Here is a 23,654-nt window from a genome sequence, read left to right as displayed (position 1 = left end):
GCAAAGATCTGGGCTGGATATCAGAGGTAAGGAAATCCCTTTCTGGAGAAGTTCTGACAGGGCCTAAGTGATCACCTTGGAGTCATGAAGGTTACAGTGAAGAAAAGATTTGGTCAGATATTTGCAGGACTCTGAGCAACTCAGTGTCTCTGAAGGTAGAGCTGACAAGGCAGATGCTCCAGACATCTACAAAGCCGTCCCTGTAATGAGAGCAGGCACTGACCAACACATTCCCATCCCTGCCTCTCTGCCAGCCTGGGGTCTGGAGCTGTGTTCCCTAATCCTGTCCTCAGTCCCCAGAGATTTCTTGGGGTTATTAGGTTTTCAAGAAACACAAGATCAGGACTCAGGTGTGAGAGCAGAGCTTACATGAATTTCAATTTAAAAGTTTGTACTTGGCTTTAAGTACATCTTTTCTCTGAGGAAAGAGAGGGGCCCAGCTCTGCTTCCAAAACAATTAGATTACCCCGGTCTTCTTTGTTGGACAACTCTGCTCAATCTCAGAAGAAAGCTGCCTGTAGTATTAGAACTTTAGGCCAGGCAGAACAGTCTTTGCGCACAACTGAGAAGTTCTAACCCTGGGTTTATGGAGCAGAAGGGAATCAGGCATGGTGAAACACTATTCAAGCCATCTTAGACACTGTCCAAGATAGCTTTCTTGTTTGCTTATTGTTTGGTGGTAGTGGTGGTGGTCGTTGTTTTGACATAGGGGTCTCACTGTGTTGGTCTCAGGTTGGTGTCCAATAGTGTCTGCTTCCCAAAAAATAGGGAATATAGACATGTATTATTTTGCCTAGTTCCCATTTTTAAAATGCCTATAAAAGATCTTTCAGTGTCATAAACTTTGACAGCAATTTAGCACATGCTCAGATTCTTTATATTTTAGTGCAAAGCCCATTTCTTTGGCTAACATCTCCCCGAGACCTTCCTGTATCCTAACGCCAATTTAGTATTGGCTTTCACCTTCCCCTTTCCCCAGGAGGAACAATTTTGGTAGTAGTCATTTGAATTCAGAAGAAAAAGCTTGCTAGCATCATTCAAACTTGGTAGATACAAGGTTTTTTTTTTTTAAAAAAAAGGAGAAAAAAATGAGAGTGAGGCCAATGAATAATAGTTATTTCTCTGCTGACAACATCACACCTGAAGTCTGCCCAGCCCAGGATGAAGCCTGGAGCTTTGAGTTGCCTGTCCACTGCTGCAGAGACTTCTTTGTCAGCCTGTTCCCTTCCAGCGGGAGCCAGGGCATGCTTTTCTTTGTGGGATTTAGGGGTTTCCTTTGTGAATTCAAGAAACAGTTATGTGAAATATAGAGATTTAGAGAATATTGCAAGGGACACTACAGAGTCAGGGTTCCATAATTTTGCCAGAACCTCAGCTCTGTCTGGAACAAAACCATTCAAAAGCCTAATAAATACAAAGAACTTAGAAACACATATATGCTCCTTTAGAAGTTTCTCTGTAGGATTTCACTGAATGCTTAGACCCCAGAATTAAATCCCCAAACCTAAGATAGGAGGGACTTTAGTCAGATGTGGAGACGGATCATTTTGTACAAAATCTTAATTTATGTCCACAAAAATACAGTATTTTTCTTGTTATAAAAGGACAGAGTAAAACAGATTCTCATTGAAGGTATAATTCTCTGTGACTTAATTGGGAATTTGATTTAATTTAAATTGGAAATGCTTTTTCATCTTTGAGGTATTCCCTGCAGAATTTCATGATATCTGATAGAATTTAATCTGGAATAAGAGTTGGCGCTAACCTCCTCCTTGAGATGCAGAAAAGCAACTCGGCCGCTGGCTATATCTGTAGGTGGATGGGGCGAGCCTGTCACCATCCTATGTCTTCTTACCGTCAATTGTCAATCTCTCTCTCTCTCTCTCTCTCTCTCTCCCTCCCTCCCTCCCTCCTCCCCACCTCTCATGTGTATGCATACTTACATGAATGTGTATACTACATGTGTGTGCAGGCACACATGTATGGGTATGTATGCAAGTGTGAACAAGCTTGAGAACAGTCTTAGATGCTATTCTTCAGGAGCTGTCCACCTCGTTTTTCAGAATATGTTTCTAATTGGCACGTTAGTCTATCTGCCCAGAGAGGCCCAGCGATCTTCCTAACTCTGCTCTCCAATAGTGAGATTATATGCTGAGGTGTTTGGGCCACCACATCTGCGAGAGTCGGGTCCTCATACTTGCAAAGAAAGTAGTTTCCAAGCCAGTCCCTCTACCCAGCTCACTTTCTAACAGGGACATGCATGTGCCTCCCGTGACTAGACAGTTTTCATTATACTTCCACAAAATGAGCAAAATACCATAAGAAGCTATTTTATTATAGCTAGGATTTAGTCTACATACATACTCATGCATAGACGGCTACGCCCATAGGCTTGAAATCAGAAGACTTTCTGGCTGTCATTTAACAGGCAAGTAAATACTTAGTAGAAAATTATTTTGTCCGGAGAGTTGGCTGATTTTGATAGATTACTGGGTTCTTTTCTACTTCATGAATTTTTTTCAATATATTTAATTCTACATTCACTCACAGCGGTAGAAATAATATCAGTGATTCTGTGGACCTGGGTAGATTCAAACTTTAAGCCAGCCCCGTGCTTGGCGCTTTATAGTTCACTATCAAGCACAAAGATGTAAGTAACTGTGATGAAGCATGGTCATCCTGGCCTTGGCTTGTGAATGTGTTAGTGGACTATCAGCCTCTGCGTGGTTGTCACTTCTGTAGGCTTCTGTGTTGGTTCACACAATACTGATTATTGCGGAGGTCAGCTCCTTCTGTTCCTTCACTGACAGAGCTGTAGGTTTCAACAGCTGAGTTATTAAGTACCATTACTTTGAGTGACCTTCTAGGTATAGATTAAGGTGTTGCATCTTGACACAACTGTCTCACCACTGGATCTGATGGTTCACTGTGTGTGTCACAACCCAGGGAGATAGTGCTTCTCCTTCACAGGTACCCAGAATAGACTGCAGAGAGAAGAGAGTCAACTAGATCCTGTCAATTAGCCTTTTGTCTCAGTCCTGTGATGACAGATGTCAACATCTGCATTCATTCCATACTTGACTATCAAACTAAGTCTCCATGCTCAGAAGGGAACTTTGGCCATTGTCCCTAAGTTAATGAGAAGTCACATGGTTGTGGGATGGGATAGGGAAGTGTCTTAGTTAGGGTTTTACTGCTATGAACAGACACCATGACCAAAGCAACTCTTATAAGGACAACATTTAATGGAAGCTGGCTTACAGGTTCAGAGGTTCAGTCCATTATCATCAAGGTGGGAGCAGGGAAGCATCTAGGCAGGGATGGTGCCGGAGCAGCTGAGAGTTCTACATCTTCATCTACAGGCTGCTAGCAGAATACTAGCTTCCAGGCTGCTAGGATGAGGGTCTTATAGCTCATATTCACAGTGACACACCCATTCCAACAAGATCATACCTATTTCAACAAGGCCACACCTCCAAATAGTGCCACTCCCTGGCCTAAAGCATTTACAAACCATCACAGGAAGGTTCTAGATCAGCGCTGCAGCAGCACCCTGCTAGTGAAGAGCGGGTAGTTCGTGGATTATGGCAGCGATCGCTCGTGCTCTTTGCAGTGTGCCTTTCATCGACGCAATTAGCTTCTTGTCTGGGAGTGTTTGGATACAGAATCTGTGGTTGTCATGCAGTCAGTGTCAGAATCGCTCAACACCGCGCTCACTTCGTGCTTGAGTGCACTCATTGATGAGCACACAGGTGTTAAATTAGATTGGTTTCAACCCATTGTGTGAAGTCACCAGGCACCAGCTAATCCCTGCTCTCACACAGGTTTCTGAAGTTTAGGTAGCAGGAAGATGAGGAATAATCGGAGTTTTAATCAAATGGGAATTATAAAGATTCATTTAATTTTTCATTGCATTTTTTCTTAAGGGAAAAAAGAAAATAAGCCTTTGGTTTTTTGTTTGTTTGTTTTTTTAAATAGGCATGGCAAGAAGACGTATCCATCTTACATGGCCATACATTTGACTCTGTATTATAATTTGTACATATTCAGTATTCAAAGTCTTTTATCCCTCCCTCCCCTGGGTCAGACAGTCACAGGTCAAATAGTTCTTTGGGGGGACTTATGTTTAAATGCAAATTCAAAAGGCCGCTTTAGAAATTCATGAGCAGTTCTAGTGCCTGGGGGCTTCTCCAGTGCTGGGGCTTCTGGCTTGATACAAGGCTCTTATTACTGAAATGGCTCATTACGTCCTGTGCTCCAGAAGAGGCACCCTCTGCAGACACCTGTGCCCCAGAGCGGCCCACGGAGCAGGGCCAGCTGCCAAGCAGGAGAACTAATTAAAACAATAGCTGTAGGGACAGTTTGCACGAGGAATACCTGGACCTGCATCAGGAAATCAGGAATCTCTCATGAAAGAACTAGCTTGAAACAAAGCATAATATAAACCAAAAATGAAAAAATAAAAAAAATCTTCCCAGGAAAGGGAAACCATGTGAGACTTGGGCAGCCAGGGCTCAAGCTGTGGTTTCATGTACCTGAGCAAATGGGAGGAATTATTCCATTACCACTGAATTTCTCAGTACATTTCTCTTCTACACAAATAGGGAACTATCGAACTTAAGGAAGACGTAGGTCAATCTTAAGTGGCTTTTTATCCTATATGCATAAAATATAAGACTAAAGTCATCCATTGTAGGTAGATGTGTGAGCCTCTGGGCAAAAGGTATTTATGAAGTATTCATATTTAATACAGACAGTAGGAGGAAGAGCCTGAGGAAGAGCTTGGTCATCTGCTTTTGTTTCCACTCTGCTTAATGAAAGTAGAGGTCTTGGATACGGTCCTCTCAAGTCCTGTGTATTAAAGACTTATCTTCCAGACTATGGCTGTTGAGAGATAGTGGGACCTTTAAGAGGTAGAGCATCACAGAAGGTCTAGAGGTCACCGGAGCCCAGCGTGAGAAAGGCCTGGTATAGCCCCAACTGACCCCCTTGTTACTCTGGTTCCCCAGCTGTCCGTGGTTTTGTTTGATCAAACATTCCTGCCATGATGCACTGCTCAGTCACAAGCCCAGCAATGCGAGCAGCTGCTCATGGACTGAGCCTCTGAAAATTGAGAGAAAATAAATCTTGTTATAAGTTGATTATCTACGATTAGAAGCTATCTCACACTTTCCTTAAATGAAATCTTAGTGAAAAAACATTTTTCCTAATGAGTTATTTTAGGTACAAGTGTACTATAATACAAAGACACATAACCAGAGTTAGCATGGTAACTGTTTCCACAGAAAACTAAGACGAGTATCTTTACTACACTCCTGGGAGTGGGGAGGGCTGGTGGAATCGAAATATTTTAGAAATTGTACGTTGTCCAGGAGGACACACATTCAACATACCACATGCAGTTTCAAGATATTTCTGGTGAGATACCATATGTCTTTTAAGGGAGTATGGCTTGTATCACAGGTGGACATTGTATCACAGGTGAAATTTCAGTGACCTTGTGGTGCCAGAATTAACAACAATGTGGTAATTCTACCAGGTGGCAGTGGCCATGGTATCTGCAAGGCAGCTCTCACCTCTAGGAGTTGGGTGAGGGATTACTGACATATCCTTACCCTTTTCTTGTTTATTTACATTTTTTGTATTGACTGCACCTTAGGTCCCTGATGATCCTATACCTGTCCTCCGTCCTTTCTACACACTCATAAACTCCCTGTATCATTGCGGTTATCTTCCCCATATGTAGACCTGTGGTCTGGCTCCTCAGTAAATTACAGACTGTTCCTCTGTGCCCAGTACGAAGTCCGGAGCAGAGTGAGAATAGTCATATGTCAAGTGAATAAATGAACTAATCAAAATGTAGCCTGTTCGTAACAGTTTTGCAGGGCTTTCTGTACACAGGAGTGTCACTCTTCTGGCCTGCCCTGAATTCCCTCAATAGATCCTCACACACCCCACCATGCTTTCCCTGGTATGCACCAGGCTAGGGAGGCAGATATCCTGTGAGATTTGCATAAATTAAGAACTGCATTGACATCAGCAGCTCTGTGTGTGATTGGCTGTCCTGTGTTGGCTCAGGCCACGATTCCTTTTTCCTAGACAGATCTTTTGGCTTCCTTGTGGCCTTGAGGATCTAGACGACAGCTGTATCCCCTCAACTAGAGGGCTGACCTCAGGGCCTTTTCATTCAATACTATTGACTTTAGTGGCAGAGTGAATGCCACAATTATAGTCTCCTGCAGTTGGAACCTTTGCCCATCTGGTTTCTGGCCACTTGCCCTGTATGCTTGAAAGTTGTCTATGTCACTGAGAAGGATCATGCCATGGTGGGATTCAATGTTAGGTATTTCACCTCTTGATGGAGTTAGGCCTTTTCTTCTTGAATGTGCATAAATAGGTCAAATTCTTTTTGCTTGTGGTTTATATAGTGGAAATCAATAGGAATCTTTCTTTTCATTTTCTTTTGCTGCCCACGAAGTTCCAGTAGCTTGGCCTCAGGACATTTTCCAGACCATCTATCCTGTTTTAAAACCTCCAAGGGTACACTGAGTTTTTCCTCAATCAATTTTTGATTTGGCCTTGGGTCTGCCTTGCCACTGTGGGGCTAGATGGTGAGTTATTCCTTAACTGAAAATTACCTTTAGATTATATTTTATGATCATTTTACCCAGCTTCAAGTTTTCAGTACACAGTGGGTCAAATACTACATGCTCAATCAATAGAGGACTGAATAGTCTTAATTTATTCAAAGTAAGTTTGACACACATTTTTTAATATATACATACATATATTCACTCAAGAAGCTTGCAGCCAGGAAGGAGATGAGACATGTATATTTAGGGACAATAAATTTTAATTTGGATATAATTTTAACTGGAGAAAAAAAGATTCTGTTATAGAGAATTATAAAAATCAGAATTTTGATATTTCCCTGGACTGCAGGGGAACTCTGATTGATTTAGGGAACGGGAAGGAATGTGGCAGAAGTTTCAGTAAGATTGTTAAGAAAACTCTCTTGCAAGAAGGAAGTGCTGATTTGTGGAATACAGGCAGAAGAGCAAACGGAGATGGACTAGAAGCGAAGCTTGTTCCAGAGACAACTGAGGGGAAGGAGTGTATTAGAAATTATTTTAAAATCCCAGGAGCATCTGGAGTCTCAGCATCTAGAAGAGGTGAAGGGAAAGACAGTGGAGACTTTGGTTTTTGATCCTGTGACTTAATCATAGACTGAGGGGTTTAAAGTCATGAGGACAGTGGGGAAATAACATGGCAATGTTTTATACATTGATAGCCTTATAGCTTTGACTGGCTGACTGACTGAGATGGGGTTTCCCTATGTAGCCCAGGCTTGTCTCCAACCTGCAGTTCTTCTGTCTCAGCCTCCTGAGTGATGAGGTTATGGGGCACACCACTGTACCCAGCTACATTCTGTAAATTCACAAACCATTTGATCCTTGTAGCAATGGCCCAGGCCAAGGGGAGAACATTTGTCCAGAATGATGTAAATGCAGCTGCTTAAGCAACTTAAGATGTGCCATGATGTGACTCCTGTGGCTCTGGAGAGTATAGAAGCTGGGCCCATGGTAGAAAATCTAAGTGGAATCTTGAAGCATGTATATGTTCTAGACAAAGGTCTTAGAGGTAGTCATCAGACAATCAAAATACGTCTAATCTTTTCCAGAAGGTGATTTAGAGAAAGAACAGGAAACTGAAAATGCCACATTACAGGGAGCCAGTAGCAAGCCACTGCATCCCCCAGGAGCAAGAAAGGGGAGATAAGATGTGTCAGAGAGTGCAGGAAGGGGATTTAGGGTAGGAGAGGGCTGGGGTGAGAAATGTTGAATGGTGACTATATGTCAAGAAGTGGATTTTTTCATCGACTCTAAGCCGATGAAAAAGATTTCAAAGTGATGGGGCAGAGAATGATGAAACAAGATGTTTTTGGAGACAAGGTTCTCATGTAGCCAAAGCCAGTCTTGAACTCCTGATCCTCTGGGATTCTCCTCCTGAGGGCTGGGTTCTAGACAAGGACCACTAGCCTACTTCTGGGACATTTAACTGTAAACAAAGGTTTGCTGTGAAGAGAGAGGAGCTAAGTATGGAGGAGGAAGAGGAGGCCTGGAGGAGGGAGCGAGGAGAGGATGGAGGACAGGATGAACACTGCAGAGGTTCCAAGCTGAGGCAACAGGAAAGAAGCATTCAGTGAGACAGTTGAAATGACAGAGGAGAAAATGGTTCCCTCGGGGTCACGGGTGAGCTATTCTGCAGAGCACAGTGGGGACACTTCTTTCTTTGGAACTGAAGGAGGGCAACCTCGGTTTTCTATCAGCCATTGGGTGAATGTCCAAAGAAAAGCATCTTTTCATGCCTGTCTCTCATTGGAATAGTTCTTTACCACTTACCAAGGGTCCCCCATTTGAACACATTATGTAACATTATGTTTCCTCTCAGGCAGCGTCTAGAGAGTGCTACAAAGAGAGCTGTTAGACCTGGATGCCCGTGCTCTTACCTTTATACACACGTATGGTGCAGGTGTGGTGATTCCCTAGAAAATCTTGAAGACCTTAATTACAAAATTTGATAGATATGCACACTTAGAGTTATTAATTAGATTGGCAGGTTTTTCTTCACCTTCATGTATGTTTGCATGGTATGGGGGAAGCGGCACCAGCTTTTAGATGAATAACCTTCTGTTGATCACTGAAATAGGTCAAGCCGGGGAAGACAGATAGTGTCTGTTCTCATTTGCATGTAGAAACTTAAACTACTGACTTTATAATTTCCTATAACGGTTGTGATATAACAGGTGGTTAGTGTGTGCAGAATACGCTTGGCTAGGAGGAATACCTACCTTCTCTTTTCTCGTGTCTTACCACACAGTAGGGTAACTATGTTTGATAGGAATTAATTGCATTTTTCAAAGTAAGTAGAGAAGATTGTGAATGTTCTCAACAGAAAGAAATGATAACTGTAACTGTGTGAGGGACCCTGACCAGGATCTGATCCCTGTACGTTGTTTACATGTGCTTCAGTATCATACCATGCCCTGTAAATATGTGTCATTACCGTGTCAAGAAATGGGAAAAATTAAAAGTCTAAAGGGAAGGAAGAAGTAAGTTATGTCTCCACAGATGTGGAAGTCAACACTATACAGCCCTGTATGCGAGAGACGCCCAAATGTGGGTCTTCCCACCAATTAACACACATTCTCCGAGGTCAACTCAGGTCACCAGTCAGCGGAAAAAGATGAGTGTGGGCATTGTCTTTGAAGGAGTAAATACAAAAGGCTCTGCGGTTTGACACCTGGCAGAGTCATAATGAAGCCAGCCAGCTGAGTGCACATCTGAGGGGGTGCCTGGGTTAACTCCTCCTTTTTGCACCAAAGCAGCAAGAAATTGAGGAGAGCAGAAGCCAGAAGAGTGCCTCCATCCTCCTTGACCCTCATCGCCTCCCACAGAGCAGAATGGAAAGCAGACTTCTGCTCCCCTATTACCCCACCCCACCCCTGAACTCCTGCAGAGGACAGCTGGAAGCAGAGTCTGCTCCCTCACTCCCCCTCCCTTCTCCTGGGCTCCTGCAGAGAACTCAGGAGCAGGTCAGAGGTCAGTTGATGTATCCTACTCCAAAGCATGCTGTGTTCTCTCTGCTCCGTGCACTCTTTAGCTTCCTTGTCATGCAGAGGTGCACTGCTCAGTTTCAGCACATAGCAGAGAAGGTATGACTTTGGCCACTTTGGAGGAGGGGGAACAAAGAGGAGGAGAAGGAGGAGGAGGAGGAGGAGGAGGAGGGGGAGGAGGAGGAGGAGGAAGAGGAGGAAGAGGAGGAAGAGGAGGAAGAGGAGGAAGAGGAAGAGGAGGAGAAAGAGGAGGAAAGGGAAGATGTAGAGGGCTAAGGGCAGTAACCTCAGGGCATCCTCCCTCAGGGCAACTTACCTCAAGGTGCTGTGGTTTGCACAGGTATTTTGTGACAAATCCACCCACTTCCCCATGGCTCATCTTGCTTTGCCTTTCACCCACATGACTTGCACGTGTTAAAGGCACCCTTGCTTTGTGTTTCTTGATACTACTGCATGCTAAATTGTCTTGTGGCAGCGAAAGCCATCTCAACTCCAAGCTGTACCAACGCAAAAATGTCAACTAAATTATCTGTAATGAAATCGTTTTCTTTTTTAATCGTAGAGTCAACCCGAGTGTGTGGGGAGGGTGAGGGAGATGGAGTGCTTTAATTGCAGGCGGTTGGAACACCCAGCCTGAGGTTAAATATCCTTTCATCTTGCATGCTTGTGTCAGAGAGTAGGCATTCTTAAGTCTTAAATGCTTTCGGTTTGGGGATAATTAAAATTGAGTTAGGGAAGCAAAATGAGGAAAATACATGGTTGAAAGAAAAATAGAATCTCCATCACTTCAGGGCAAAGCAGGTTCTAAAATCTGATGGAAATGAAGCTGATTGCTTGCTGAGCTTGGCATCTGTGAGACAGTGAAGCATAAGGCTGGAAGAACAGTCGTGGTGTTGTCAAAGGTTGTGTGGGCAGAGAGAAAGGACTGGTCCACTCTTGGGAGGGGGACCATGAAAGAGATATCTGAGCTGATTGTGTCTGTAGGTGATAAAGTAAGGATATCCGAGGCTAAGGGATACGAAGCCCAGGTCTTAGACTCAACTAAATGCGTCTGCATGGTTCAGTGAACTGACTGTCGCTGCAGGTGAGATTTAATACTTGGTTCCCTTAGAGCATGGTGAGCCATTGCAGCATCATGGTATCTTCCTAAACGTATTCAAAGAGAGAGAACCCAAAGACCATGGTGGGAATCAGGGAGGTCTGTCAAGAACCCCTAGCAGTAGTCAAGCACCCTGGTGGAACTGTGGGATTGTGTTGAGCCTGGATAGAAGGTGCAAGACATGTGAGCTCTTTCAGAACCCAAACTCAACTATCAGAGTAATATTAGTTGAATGTGTGGGTTCAAACTTAACCAGGTTGATAAAGCTTACTCTGGGTGCCTATCCTGCACAGTCTGAGGATGGTGGTTCCTTGTAAGTATCAATGACGGTGGTACCTTGTAAGTATTGAGGTCAGTGGTACCTTACAAGCATTGAAGATGGTGGTATCTTATAAGCATCGAGGATGGTGGTTCCTTATTAGCATCAAGGATGGTGGTACCTTACAAGCATTGAGGATGGTGGTACCTTATGTGCTTGCATCCCCAAGAAGAAGAGGACTCTTCACTGTTCTGTCTGCTCTGTTGTATCTACCAATTTCTGTGGTATAAATACAGATGAAATCCATCCTACTCTCAGAATGGTAGTCTGACTGAATATGGGGCCAAGAGGGGTGCTCACTATCAGTTCATAAGCTGGTTTGAGCCTGTCCCTACACACCACCTGGTAAAATCCAAAAAAAGATCTGCGGTCCAGTTTTGAAAGGCATTCATGTGGAAAGAGCCAGCAGGCATCAGAAGCTTAATGCTGGTGAACAGGATAGACACTAAGGCAAGATCTGTGTTGTAAAACTTACAGAATACCAGTACAACAATAGAACACATGTGTAACCCTAGCACCTGGGAGTGGAGGCAGGAGGATCGAGAATTAGAGGCTAACTCAGATTACATAAGATACTGCCTCAAAAGGGGGAACTGAAGAGATGGGTCAGTGGATAAGAGTTACTCTTATAGATGACCTGAATTAGTTCCCAGCCTATATCAGGTGTCTCACAACTGTCCATAACTAACTCCAGCTCCAGGGGACCTGACACCTTCTTCTGGCCTCCAAGGACACCAGTATTCATTTGTATGGGTTCATAAGTAGATACACACATTCATATGATTTAAGACATGAAAATGAATCTTAAAATGTGAGAACATTGAAGTGGGCTGAGAATGGAACCTTGGAGGTGTGTACAGGTGACATGTTGGAGAGGAACAGAAGTAAAGAACTGGCGGGAAGTCGAGGTGAAAGCTGGGAAGCAGAACTTGGCCTTAGTCAGAACCTGAGAGACAGTGATGTCATTGGGATAAAGAACATTTTGACTCTGAGTTTATTAATATAAATATAAATATTTTAATCAGAATTGGCCCAGCATGAATTAATTTTCATAAGGTTCCTGAGGGAACATCATTAAGCTAATTTAATTCTTTCCCATAATCAATTTTTCATAGTGGGCTGTTAATGTTTCCCCTTTCCAGTTTCATATTTGTCTTAATAAAATTACTTAAGTCAAGATCAATTATTTTCTATAAAAGTATTATGACAAAGATTTATCAATAAGTCAAAAACTCTGCTGAAATTTTGTTGATTATATTACTTTGCCTTATTGTAGGTAAGGATTGTTTGTTCTGTTTTAAGGTAGGGCCTCCTTTGTGGCTCAGACTAACCTGGAACTTAATAGGTAGCCCAGGCTAGCCCTGGAACTTAATAGGTAGCCCAGGCTAGCCCTGGAACTTAATAAGTAGCCCAGGCTATCCCTGGAACTTAATAGGTAGCCCAGGCTAGCCCTAGACTTCTGGCAGCCTCCCTGCTGAGTGCTTGTGTGTCTAGCCATCATCATTCTCTTTGGAAAGTTAGTTTTTTGTAGTTAGTCTTCCATTCACTCTGTGGCATCTCAGAGAACAAGGAGGTTGAAATCTCAGAGACCAATCTCAAGCTCTAGTTTTAGAGAGTTACACTAAAGTCACAGAGACAGCCCTAACAGTTTCATAGGAATCTGTCATGGTTGAATCACATTAGATTCAGCTTCCACAGATGTCTTAATCAAATTTTATATTTTGACACCACTGCAGTGATGCATGCAGCTGCTAAATAATACACAGATTTCCTGCGTAGCCTTTACTCATTTTCCTACTATGCTGACATCTTGACACACTGTATAGGTCACAACCAGGACAGTGGTCACTGACATCAAGGTGCAGAAGAGTTTCTCTGTCACCAAGATGCACCTTGTTGCCCTTGTACCCCGAGATTAACTGCCTGCGGTCATGGTGCATAATTCATTCAGTGTACTGCTAGATCTGCTAGATTACGTTTACTGGCATGTTGCAGACGGTGTGTTTATCCTACACCCACAGGTTTTACATGTCAGCATTGAGTACTACTCTTCCTCATTTCTTCAGTTATGTGCTGTGTATTTTGATACATTATATCTTTATACTCATGAAAGTGTGTTTAAACAAAATCTTTTACAGTAGCACATGGGATCATGTTACTTAATCCAGTTGTGTATTTTGATACATTATATCTTTATACTCATGAAAGTATGTTTAAACAAAATCTCTTACAATAGCACATGGGATCATGTTACTTAATCCAGTTGTGACGAAATGTGTCACAGATGACGTATTTTGCCACTTAGGTATCAGCCCATGTTTAGGCTGCTGGTTCTTCTGTGTTCTAACCTTCTAGTTCTCTTGCTTCTCTTTATAAAAGTTCTTGGGAGATTTAAAAGACTCCCCGCTTAGGAATTATGTGTTATTTCAGTGCACGTATCCCCACCTACCAGTCTCACTACTCTGCTTCCGTGAGTAGGTTGCAGAAACCTTGCTGTTACTCAGTTATCTTTATCCCTCTTAAAGGTTCAGTTTCAAGTATTTCTCCTCCGAACATTATGTACCATGTCACATGGTGCTGTGTGATTCTTTCCTCCAGGTTGACTGTGACCGTTTACGTCCAGAATGAGAACATCAGTGGTCACTCACAGGAGACCCCTGTGAGATTGGCTTATTAATGTAATCCCTCACTCAAGACTCTTGCAACACAGGGCCTATTAGCATTCTCTTGTGGAAGTATGGAGCTAAGGAGCCTTCCTGAGGTGCTGACTGGAGGTGGGAGCTGGAAAAGGGACTTGAGGCTCTTTGATAACTTTGCTGTCCACATGCTTCCCAGGGGAAAGCCTCAGCTGCGTGGTGGCTTCTGTCACTAACATTTCAAGTCGGACTTTTCAGTGACTCCCCAGGGCATTCCATGTTCCCTAGTGCCCCTTAGAGCTCCTGATGCTTCTGTAGAAAATCCCCAAAACTCACTGTTTCCCCACGCTGGGTTTGTGCGGATGCCATCTTGAGTCTACAGATGCTGCCTTCATCTGGAGTGCATTGGCTTCTTTTTTTATTTTAGAGACAAGGTCTCCCTGCACAGCCCTGGCTAGCTGACGTTCATTACGTGTAATCACCCTGGCCTGGAGCTCCTAGAGGTCTGCCCACCTCTTCCTCCAGATTGCTACCATTAAAGGTGGATGCCACCATGCTTGGTCTAACTGACATTTCTTTACATCCCCCCTCCAGGAGCAGCCATGCCCTAGATGGTTTAATTACGCGTGCTACAAGGATGATCCGTTTATTCATTCTGCAACCCCTTTTAAGAAGAAGGCATCTTGTATCTGCTCTTGAAGGGGCATTCTTGCTGTTGCTGCTTCTCTTTGTCACCATCCAAGAATATCTTTATTCCTTATTTCTAAAAGATATTGTCACCAAATACAGACTTCACAGTTGACAGCTGTGTTTGAATCCCAGTGCCGTGCCGCAGATGAAAGCTCTGCTTCTGCGGGAAGGTGCCTGACCCCTTCTTGTTAACCAGCTCTTCATTTTGGTGCATTTCAAAGATTTCTGCTTTGTCCTTAGGTTGAAATCTTTAATGATAATGAGTCTTGCTATGTATTTTTTGGGGAGTCACCTGTTTCTGGGATTTACTTAGTTTGTTTGGTATAAGGATTCACATCTTTCACAAGATGTGAGATGTTTTGAGACATCATTGTCTTCATTATTGGTTATCATGAATCCTCATTTATTTTATACATTATTTCCTTCATTTTTGAGATTACAATTTCATCATTTTCTATCCCCTCTCCTCCCTCAAAGGCTCTTCTATATGCCTTCTCTTTTTCAAATCCCTCGCCTCTTTTTTTCAATAATTATTGTTACATGTATATATAATATGTATGTATGTCTGTGTGTGTTTATGTGTGTTGTATATATATGTGTATGTGTGCTCTTAAATATATAAGTACAACCTGTCTAGTCTGTATAATGTTACTTATATGGTGGCTTTAGAGGCTGGCCACGTGGGATTGGGTAACTAAGCATACAGTGTGCTCTTTCCCTGGGAGACTGTTTCCCTGATCTTAGGGCAGCATTGTTAAACAAATTCTTTATCTACACCTCCTCCTGCCTCCTGGCACATGAATGATTTTAAAAGTGAATCCCACATTATCCCACACATCCTCGAGGCTCTGTCCAGTTTTTTCTCTAGGCTGCTTTCTCTGTTGTTCAGGTTAAGTGAATTCTATTGCTGTGTCTTCAACACTTGCAAGAAGAGTTAGAGAAAACGAATCCCCACCACTCTGTTTAGTCCACAGATTGACAGGCACATTCAGAATGATTTCGGGTCCCAGTTCGTTTCTGTGTGTGAGAAGGAGCCATGATCTGCAGAAGCATTAATTTTGAGCTGACCCAGTAGCTTGTAGCCTTGCTACAGTATTTTTCCTAATTGCACACCTTCAGTTTTGCTGATATTTATAACTTCTTTTTGTTTGTTGGGATATGCTATTTTTGATTATGAAGAGACATTTTAAAGTTGTTTCTGAAGTGTGCTTTTTAAGACTGTGTCTGTGTGGAGATACACGCAGGTTAAGTGCAATGCCTGCAGAAGCCAGGAGGGACATTGGATTCCTAGGAACTGGAGTTACAGGTTTTTGTGAACCTCCTGACCTGGACGCTGGGAACCGTACTCCCTTCCTCTGTAAGAGCAGAGTGTGTTCTTGAGCTGTCTCTTCAACTCCTGCTGAGGTATTTTTTATGATGAGAGCTGGAAAAGTCCCTTCCTGAGAATTCCAATCTGATCACCTCCATTTTGGTGGTTTTGGTTCTCACTAATTTTGAGTTTCTTGGTTCTTAAAAGGCTACTCTTAACAGGCTTATTTGACACAGCATTATTTGACACCCTGGCAATTATAGAAAGGTCCTCTCTTTTTAATGCTACTTTGTTAGCTTGCTTGGGTTATCTCAGGCCACTACTTGTGAAGGAGAAGAAGTTTCCCACACTGGTCCTCTGAAGCCCTAGAATGGGGCACAGAAGTTCTCTCAGTCTGCAGGAGGATGTGGATTGGAAAAGCTTTCTGACCTGGGTGTTGTAGTGATTCCCTTCACTGGTGCCTGGCTGCCCTGTGGTAACTCCTGCCTTGTGGAGAAGACAAACTTTGCTAGGGTAGCTGCTGTTGGCTGATTGCCCTTGCTGTGCTGTCTGCTGTTGGAGAGGTGAGTCTTGGGCTGCAAGTACCTATCTCCTGGTTGTCTTTCTTCAGGTGATTATTGATCTGTGCCTCTCTCTGGTTCTGCTGTTGACTTGGGATTCTTTTCCAGGCTACAGAGGGTAGTCCTACCTAGGCTGTGCCCTGTTGCTGTAGACTATGAGTTTCAGACTGCTGGGTCTGGGTTGACTTGTTCTATGTAAGAAGCCTGGTCACCTCCCACTTCCCCCTGTCCTAGCATCCCAGGCTACTGTTGTCTTTCTCTGTTGTTCAGACTTATTTGCCCTTTGTTTCTGGTGCTATTGATAATGGTTAGCAAAGAGGAATCCTTCTGCCCCCTTCTGTTTATGTCAAAAGTCTATTGAAAAATGTCTCTAAGACTGAGTTTGTATGAATGCATGGAAAACACAGACATGTGATCCTCAAACCTTTGTCAAGTGGATTAGTCAGCTGGGAGCAAAGATCCACATAGAGGGCAAAAGCACAACCATGGGCGTCTCAAGGAAAAATATGATGAATGGCCGAGTGAAAGGTGTGAGCAAGAAACGCCCAGGCTCAGGGGGAGGGGAAATCAGAGTATCCTGGTCTGACTCCAGCAGTTTGGAACTATAGGTGTGCAGAAGTCACGATGTCCCGAAAATGTCGTGTTCAGACAGGTCTTTGGGTGTCTCAGAGCATGGCGCGCCTTCTCCCAATCATCTAGTCCCTGCTTTACCTCAGGCTGAGAGGCAGGGTCTGGTCACTGGGAAAGGGAGACTTTGAGTATTCTCTCACATGATGACTGAGGCCCCAAAGGGAGTACTGAAAACTGATCAGGGGTCTCGCTCACTCTGCGTGACCCTCCAGCTGAAGGCAGGAAGGAACCTCACCACATGCAAGGACATTGGCTGTGAGGAACCCAGAACCACAAGGTGTTTTGTGTAGCTTTTGCTACCCGACCTAAGCTCCGGGACAGGACCACACTACCAGCCCCAGCCTAGAGAAAATTGGATCTGCAGATCACACACACACACATACACACACACACACACACACACACACACAGAGAGAGAGAGAGAGAGAGAGAGAGAGAGAGAGAGAGAGAGAGAGAGAGATAGTTCAGTTTCAACTTGCCTTATTGGCTCAACTGCTGGGTGCCTCCAAGCTACCTAGCGCACCCTTCCCAGAACTCCCAGCTCAGTACCCTATATCTGTACTCAATTTCAGTTGCTCAGCCATCTTTAGTCTCATCTCAACATCCCCAACTTCCCACTTATAGAAGCAGCCTGTGGCCGCTCCACCCGAGATCACACATGGCTGGTTGGTTTTTTTCTCTTAGAAGCTTGGCAGACTCTCCTTTCCTCTCTTTCCTGCATCAGCCCAGCTGCCTGCTGGGACTCGGAAGTCCCACCTATTCTTCCACCCATGAACTGGCCCGTGGCATCTTTACGATAGATCAAGAATCAACTGAAGAACAGGACCTTAGCACCAGAACCACCCCTATAACAAGGCACCATGAAAATGGGTCATGGCCTTGGCAGCTACACCAAGACACCAGGAGGAAAATTGCCAGCTCTGTGTGACAGGCTAGCTGAATTTGAAGCCAGGTCTTCTTGGTATACTGGACTAGAAGGCCTTCCTTTTAGATCTTTCTTTCCAACCTAATCCGGAACCGTTGCTTGCTGCCCCAAGACCCTGCCCTCTGGGAGGATCCTTCTGTGTAGGTCTAAGGGAAAAGGCAAGAAAAAGCAAAGGTGAGGGCTCCTGGATGTCGAGCTTGGTTGTCAGGTGGTGAGCATCTCGGCTTTAATGGGAGGAAAGCACCTGGGTTGCTGTAAGGAGTGTACATGTAGCATACTGCTGACAAAATGTGGCATCCCAGCAGGATATCCCCGACTCAGTCCATATGGTGTTCATGGCTTTCTCAGGAAGCATAAAAATCACTGAAAATTTGTGATATTACATGAAGTCTCAGGAAGACTTCTGTCCTTTTAACAGTGGAGGTATGTGAAGGTGTGTATAGCCAGATATTCCTAGATGGGCCTGAAAGTCACGGTGGAGACCAACCTATATCACCATATTTTTATCATTTAAATTTTAAAAATTAGAAGATGACTGCAGAGGAGTAACTGACCAGAAATTAACACTACTGTGTTTTTTAGGATGCACTTTCAGTTTTCAGTCACTGTAAAACCTTGCTGGAGCTACTTTAACAGGGCTGTGATCCCCTCCAGTAGCAGATAAACAAGGAAACAAAGGGCAGTGTTTTGCCGTGGCTTACTCTCCATAAACTAAGTTTATTTAACAGAGAAACAGATACAGACCATACTGTCTTACGGACATTCTGAATGTAACAGCAAACAAATACACAGTAATCCCTCTCCATGGTTTTTTTTTCCCCACTGGAAAGCCTGTTGGTTTCTTCATTCTGTCAAGTGTGGCAGGTGGTGGTGTCTGGTAGCAGAGACTCTGAAATGTGGAACAGGTGAGGATGTTGGTGCAGAACACCTCCTCTCAGCAACTGGAGGCTGAGGCCTAAGGAATGACAGTTGGAGGCTAGCCTGGACTATGTATGTAGCAATTCCCTGTTTGAAAAGCCAAGGGAATTCAACGGAAAAGCTCAATGGTAGGACATTGGCCTTAGTATATAATAAGAGACCATGTGTTTTGATCCTTTGTACCACTGTAAACCAGCAAAGGTGTGGACAGGTGGCTCAGCGGTTAGAAACATTTGCTGCCCTTGGAGAGGGCTCTGGATGGGATCCCAAGAGCTCTAAATGAGATCCCAGTGAGACCCAGCACACTCTTGGCTAAGGTCACACCACCTCCCCCCTCTGACACACAAACAAAAATAAAAACAAAAAAATTCAGAGCACATGTTATAAGCATGTGTTAGGGAGAATAGACTCTGTGAACAAACAGGAAAGGGAGAAGCCTATGACTAGATCTTGGGTAACAATGCTAATAACGAAGGCATATGTATTTATGCCATGTGCTGTTTGTAGAATGTAAGTGCAGATGTCTGTAAAACAGCCAGCACTGTACTGCTGAGCACTTACACCCACCATCCGGAGGGAGACCTTGAGAGGAAGGTCTTTTGTGAGCTTTGCCTCCCAACTATATAAGGAGTGCCCTCTATTCATGTCAAAGGATCTGTCCATGAATTCAGATACACCTTGGAAATATGTCTTACACAGGGGAACCTTTTGTTATCATTGTATCCTGTTTCTCTGGCTGAACGAGACTTGTCCTGGCGTTCGGTGGCCCTCTCTATTTATTTTCTACTCTACTTAATTGCCCTATTCTTGAGAGTATTTGTATTTCTTGACTTCCCTTTAATAAAATTTAAAAAAAAAGTCTGGTTCTCTAAATACTATACATTTTTCAAAAAATGTTTCCTATCAAATGCAGTCTTTCCTGCCTACAAGTCAGTCCTGGGGAACTTTGTCCTCCTGAGGGCCTACTGGGTGCTTCAGTCCTAGGGGACTTTGTCCTCCTGAGAGCCTACTGGGTGCTCGATACTTGCCAATCTCCCCCTCCAATCGCTGCAGACTCTTTAAGGAAAGGGACTGTTTTGCAGCAAGCATGGCATGTGTCTGCACTGTAACTGGTAACAGGATTATTCATGTGGAAGTTGCTTAGTAAATAATTTTTGAGTGGAATTGCCAGAGGACTGTGGGGATTTGGGGGAATAATTTTTTTAATTGCACTTCTTTTTCAGGACTGCCTATCTGCCTTTCCTTGCACTGTCAACACTTAGAAAGCGTTGTCTGTCTATTGGCCTCTCTTTGATCAGCATCCCCCTTTGACATTTGCCTAGACCTTAAAATATCCTTTCTGACAGAGGCAGGGTACTGCAAGGGAGCCATGGCCTTCATTCTGGGGGAGGAAGGACACAGCTGTCTGAGTCTCCTTGTTTTGACAGGACTGAGGTGGCTCAATGCTGAGTGTCCTTGGCAGGGTTCCTGACTACTCAGAGGCCTCTGCCCCTCTTACAGAGACACACTTTCTGCCTGACATCTGATGCTGGGAGGATTCCCACCAGAACAGGGATGGCCTCTTGTACCACACACTGGTTTGGGCAACTTTGATATACCATAAATCTTGACGGTCTGCCAATTCACCAGCTGCAAGATCTTTCTAGGCTGTGAGGTCCCCTTGGTCCCCTGAAAACAGGAGAGCATCTCAGTCAGTCAGTGTGCCCCTGGAGCTTCCCAAGCTGGCACTTTTGTGGTTCAGCACATCTTTTTAATCACACTAAGAAGTGACCCAACTCACTTTCCTTTCATCCTTCCTACCTTCCTTGGCTTCCCACACACATCTTAGCTAGACTTTCTCACTTGGCTGTCGGTTGGTCGAGGTGAATGGAAGTGAAACATCACACTGGATCACTCTTGATCTTTTCCCATTTTGTGTGTAACCTGATTCTAGGCAGTCCTTCCTTTTTTTGTAAAGGAATGGAAATCTGCTTAAAAACAATGCAAATACCTTTTCACATTTGAGAGGGAGGGTCTTGCTTCCTGCTTTATAATTCATAGAAATATATAATTTCTATGAATAATGACATGTACACTTACATCCCCACCCCATGGTTGGGAAAGTATCTCTGTAGTTAATGATGGTGATATAGACCCCTGTTACAATTGCATGTGCAAGACTATGTGTGTTGCCTTTAGATCCAGGCTCTAACTGGGGCCTGGTGTTTATTGACTGCCACTTTTAACATTTCTGCTATCTTCTATAAATAAAGAGTTTTTTAATGATGTGTGTGAGTAGATACTTAGAGTGTTTTGATTTGCTGCCCACCTCTTTTACGTTGAATTCTTACGATGTGGAACTCACAGTTCTTCAGTCAAGGCAACAGTGGTGAGTTATGTACTACCTGGGTGTTTCTTACTTCCTTTTCTATCTCCTGTCCCACTCAGAAACTCCTCACTGAGATTGCCTATGACCACACTGCAGGAATAATGCATGGCCTCTTTCTCAGGATGCTGGATGTGCTGTCACGAACTGAGATGCATGTTGAGCACCTGGGGCCTCTGGAATTTCCTCAGTGTTCCAATCTTAAGTTGTCAGAATCTGGCACATTTAAAGAATGCTGCCAGGTCATGTGTATTACCTCTGATGTAAGAGGAAAGCTTCTGCAGGCCAAGGGAACTTGCACTGGTTCAGAACCAGATGCTCAGACTACAGTTTGCTTTGAGCTAGGAGACAGCAGGTTTCCTGTCAGTGGGCTTCATCTGAGTGTCTGCAGTCACAGACCCTCCCCAGTTAGTGGCTCTTCCTAGGGTGGTTTATGTCTCCTACCTGCCAAGCTCTGTCTCAGGAAGCATTATTCATTGCTCCTCCTCCATCAACAAAGGATGGCCTTGGTGTGTTTGCTAGCATTTTCCCTTTCCTTTGTTCTGGCTCTCCCCTTTCAGTTCTCCCTGCCAGACGTTCATAGATTGTTTCTTTCCATCATTGGCTGCCCCCTCACTGTGTTGGAGGTATCTTTGGATTAAAATAATCCAAAAGATTTATTTAGTTTTTAAAGTTTTTAAAGTTTATTTTGAGACAGATGTTGTTCGCTTTCTTTCATATGATGAATTAGATTTTCACACACACACACACACACACACACACACACACGGAGGGGGGGAGGGAGAGGGAGAGAGAGGAGATACTATTTAGAGGGAAGAAGGAACCCAGTGGGAAGGTTAACAAGAGAGGGTGAGGGTCATATGAATATGAGAAAGTATGTGACATGAACCTGTGGAAATGCAGTGATATCCATCATTTTATATAAAGAACATATCTAGTAAAACATAACCTTTACAAACAACTTTCTTTTTAAGCATATGACTTTAATGTCTCTCCTTTGAGGTAGGTGAAGTCACTTTTGACAATGTCCCAAAGGTTGTCTGGCACTTTGGTACATATGGTTATGGTCCAATATTGTGCTGGCTCAGGATACAAAAAAAGCACATAAAAGGCTTAGACTCCCCTGGACTGGGATTGGACAGAGGGTGAGCAGGGAGTGGTTTGGTGAGATGGGAAGGATGTGACCTTGTGTTCTTGTTGATAGAGGTAGTTATTCATGGGTGGACCCTGAAGTGCAGAGTGCGGTTCAAACCCTCAGGTTGGGTATCAGTTGCTGCGGTGACCACCATCTGCCCAGTTCAAGGGTTCGCTGCCCTGAAACCACAACTAGATCTCCCTCTGGGCCCTTCCATATTCTCGCTAGCATGAATGACATTCCTGCTGATGTGATCACTGAAGTCCCCCCCCCCCATTTGATTGTCCTAGGGGCTGCCTCTGTTGAGTCAGTGTGTCCTTTCATGGCCACCGCAGACCCAGAGCTCATGTAACTGATAAAGGGTGGGTAGGATGACCTCCTCTGTAGGTCCCGGTAATGTTCAGCAAGCATGCTCTCCGGTGCCTGCAATATCTTCATCCCCACCAGCTTGAAGCCTCACCTCTCAGAGCATTGCATCAGAGTCACCTGCAGCCTCTGCTGTACCCCATATGGCTTTACAGCAATCAGGGTCTGCTCCTGGGGACTAGGCTCTCCAGAACTAGGGCTCACTAGCAGACATGAAAAGCATGCCCATACAACCTGCAAATAACTTTTGAAGACAAAAAAAAAGTAAACGGAGGAAAAAACGAAATGCAAGTGGCTTTTAAGGGCTGTTCTTTGATTGCACACAAACGCGGTGCATGAGTCTTGTCTTTCGTGTTTGCAATTGATGTTCTTACGCACATTTATTTTGCTTACGGCTTTCGTTCTCCCCTGGTTAAAGCGTTGGATAGCAAGTTTATCTGATGTGGATACCCTCCTCCACGTCCAGCAGCAGCGGTGTAGAAGAGTTTATCTTCATGACTCCCTATAGAGAGGATCCTCCGGACTCTGCTTAAAATAAAAAAAAAAATCCAAATGGGGTGATTTTTATGCCCTTTAAAAACCTTAATACTTCCCATAACGTCTCTGGAATGATTTTATGACCTAGTCCTGCTTCCATAAATGTTAAAGAAACAAACTGATGTAAAAATCTTCGGATGATAATTATTAATAAAAATACTCTTCCATTTGCTCTGCAGAACATTATTTTTGCATTAAAATTATTTTTTTCTTACTACTAAAGTGCGCTCAGACACAGATATAGGGGAATTAGGCATTCCTAACCAGAGCAGAAGTCGTTCCTGTGGGAACCAGAAATGCAACAAATGCAGAGGAGTCTTGAGAGGATGACTTTTTAAAAAGTTATTTATATTTATAAAACACATATTTGAGTTTATGGCTGTGCCTTCAGTTAGGATGTCAAACCAGCACAATTCCCTGAAAATACCATGAGTTCACAGCAGTGAAGCATCATAGAAGAAACTGAACAATTTTCTATAAATTTAATTGCTGCCTTGGAATAATTATGTCTAAAGGGTGGGATATATATTTTATTATCCATCAGCTTCT

At 43.7% G+C, this 23,654-nt stretch overlaps 1 protein-coding gene and 1 pseudogene across 2 annotated transcripts in view; one reads left to right on the top strand and one right to left on the bottom strand.

Annotated features, from left to right (window-relative positions):
- The window catches only part of Aff3 (AF4/FMR2 family member 3), a 459,969-nt gene that overhangs the window by 117,320 nt on the left and 318,995 nt on the right, over positions 1-23,654 (top strand). The gene's annotated exons all lie outside the window — the stretch shown is intronic.
- On the bottom strand, positions 22,322-22,640 carry LOC114627523 (annotated as a pseudogene).

The sequence above is a fragment of the Grammomys surdaster genome, unplaced genomic scaffold, assembly GCF_004785775.1.
Source record: "Grammomys surdaster isolate TR1022 unplaced genomic scaffold, NIH_TR_1.0 255, whole genome shotgun sequence".
NCBI classification, from domain to species: domain Eukaryota; kingdom Metazoa; phylum Chordata; class Mammalia; order Rodentia; family Muridae; genus Grammomys; species Grammomys surdaster.
The sequence above is the reverse complement of the archived record's forward strand: the minus strand, read 5'-3'. Positions and strand labels throughout refer to the sequence as shown.